Genomic DNA, 2,818 nt, shown 5'->3' with positions numbered 1-2,818 from the left:
TATAAGTGACTGAAGACTACTTTAGATTGGATGCAACGTTCCCATCTAAGTGACATCTGAGTGAAATGTAAACTACAAGGCGCACTCTCTGCCCCCATTAGGATCTAGATAAGTATTAAAGACAGTTAACAGCTAGTACCAGGTCCTTAAGAGAGTACAACAGTTCCCCTTATCTGAGAAGAATACATTCCAAAACCCCCAGTGGATGCCTGAAACCATGAATGGTACTGAACTCTGCATATATTATGTTTTCCTAGATATACATACCTATGATAGATAATTGATAAACTAGGCACAGTACGAGATTAACAATAATAGGACAATTACAATAATCTATATATATAAAACCTTAATATGCAAATAGACCGAATGGCCAAACAACCAAACGACCAGTCGCTATGACATGCACTGACCACCAGAGGGTGCACGCGGAACACGGCAGGCTTCGGCAGCAGGCAGCAGAGCACAGACCATGGCAGGTGTTGGCTGTGGTGGGATGGTGGAGCAGGTGAGTGGGGGCACCAGACCAAGGCGGGGTGCCGGTTGCTGTCATTGGGGCGAGGCTCTGGTGGTTACTGAAAATTCTTTGCTCCCGCATGCTGCGGTCCTGCCCGGCGCTCACACCTGCTGCTGGTACCAGAGTCACCTTTTGCACCCGCTGCTGGCGCCCAGCGCCGGTCCCAATCGCTCAGTGCCGTCAGCAGGTACAAGTGGTGGCTGCCAGCCCTAACCGCCTCTGAGGGCTTCTCCACCTTTCCCTGCTACTGAGGGGTGATTGGGGCAGCAGCTGCCACTCGCACCCACTGACGGCACCAGCCCCACTTGCACCTGCTACTGGCACTGGCCCCAATCGCTCTGTGTATGGGAGCAGCGGCAGTGGGAGCAGGGCTGCTGGTAGATGGGACCAGGAGGCCATGGCGGGAGTAGCCAGGTGGGGGCGCAGAGGATGGTCTGAGACCCACCCCTGTGCCCACTGCAGCCTCGCAGCTCACAGGTCCTTTCAAGGTGCATGAATTTGTGCACTGGGCCCCTAATATCCTATATAATAAAAGCCTAATATGCTAAGTGGCCGATCAGCTGGTTGGCCGTTCAACCAATCAAAGCATAATATGCTAATGATATGCTAAGGCTACTCAGTCGCTTGCTATGATGGGCACTGACCACCATGGGGCAGACACTCCGACCAGTAGGTTAGCTTGCTGCTGTGGTTCGGCCAATCGGGACTGTGAGATGGGCCAGACATGCCCTGAGCCCTTCCTTGGTCCCCACCCCCATCTCCCGGTTGGCCAACCTCCCGTGTCCCTCCCTGGCCCTGATCATGCACTGGCGGGGTCCCTCGGCCTGGCCTGTGTCCTCTCACAATTCGGGACCTCTTGGGGCATGTTGGAGAGCCAGTTTTGGCCCGATCCTGCAGGCCAGGCCGAGGGACCCCACTGGTGCATGAATTCGTGCACCAGGCCTCTAGTACTGTAATAAAAGTTATGTTAATGTGGTCTTAAAATATCTTTTACAGTACTCACCCTTCTTGTGATGATGTGAAATGATACAATGCCTACACGACGAGGTGAAGTAGGGTGAATGGCATATGCCTTGTGATATAGCTTGAACACAAACACTGGGATTCCCTGACAGTTGATCTGATACCCAAGACACCTACTAAATGACTAATAGGCAGGTAGAGGGGCCAGGTCCCTGCCGCCACCATGGTGAGGGCAGGGTGATGGCGTGTTCTCACCAGGAGGCGGGGGCGCGGCCTCCAAGGCCCCTCAGGGCAAGCGCTGGGGCAGGGGTGACACGGAGTGAGTGTGTAATGGGGCCTGCCCTCGACCCAAGGAGGAGAAACTGAGGCCAGAGAGGCTCCCGTTGTCACTGCTGAAGACGGCTCAGAATCACCCCGTTAGTGGAGCTTAAAAATGGGGAGACGTACAATGGACCCCTGGTAAGCTGTGACAACTGGATGAACATCAACCTGCGCGAGGTGATATACATATCTAGGGATGGGGACAAGTTCTGGCGGATGCCCGAGTGCTACATCCGCGGCAGCACCATCAAGTACCTGCGCATCCCCGATGAGATCATTGACATGGTCAAAGAAGAGGTAGTGGCCAAGGGTCATGGCCGTGGTGGCCTGCAGCAGCAGAAGCAGCAGAAAGGCGGTGGCATGGGGGGTGCTGGACGAGGTGTGTTTGGCGGCCGTGGCAGAGGCGGGATCCCAGGCACTGGCAGAGGTCAGCCAGAAAAGAAGCCCGGCAGGCAGGCGGGTAAACAGTGAGCTGGCCCTGCGTCCCCCAGAGACTTAAGCCCTTCCCCAATAGGCTGTATATCTGCTCCAGTCCATGAGTCTGTTCAGAACAGAAAAAAAGAGGCAGGTGTTGGGGGACCCCACCTGTGCATTTTGTGGTCCTTTTTATGTTGTCTTTTTTTTTTTTTTAATTGATTTTTGATAGAGGAAGGGCGAGAGAGAGAGACATCGATGTCAGAAAAACTTCAATCTACTGCCTCCGGCATGTACCCTGACTGGGGATGGAACCGGCAACCTGGATATGTGCTCTAACTGGGAATTGAAATTGCAACCTTTTGGTGTACAGGACAATGCTCCAACCAACCAAGCCACACCGGCCAGGGCATTAAATCCTTTTTTTTTTTTTTTTTTTTAAATATATTTTATTGATTTTTTTACAGAGAGGAAGGAAGAGGGATAGATAGTCAGAAACATCGATGAGAGAGAAACATCAATCAGCTGCCTCCTGCACACCTCCTACTGGGGATGTGCCCGCAACCAAGTTACATGCCCTTGACCGGAAACGAACCTGGGACC

At 52.9% G+C, this 2,818-nt stretch overlaps 1 pseudogene across 1 annotated transcript; it reads left to right on the top strand.

Annotated features, from left to right (window-relative positions):
• The first annotated feature begins 1,548 nt into the window (after positions 1-1,548).
• Positions 1,549-2,361, top strand: LOC308242711 (U6 snRNA-associated Sm-like protein LSm4; annotated as a pseudogene). The gene is made up of 2 exons: positions 1,549-1,569; positions 1,834-2,361. The product of its transcript is annotated as a U6 snRNA-associated Sm-like protein LSm4 (transcript).
• The last annotated feature ends 457 nt before the right edge of the window (positions 2,362-2,818 follow it).

Source organism: Plecotus auritus, assembly GCF_963455305.1.
Source record: "Plecotus auritus genome assembly, chromosome: 2".
NCBI classification, from domain to species: domain Eukaryota; kingdom Metazoa; phylum Chordata; class Mammalia; order Chiroptera; family Vespertilionidae; genus Plecotus; species Plecotus auritus.
This window is presented reverse-complemented; position numbering and strand designations above follow the sequence as displayed.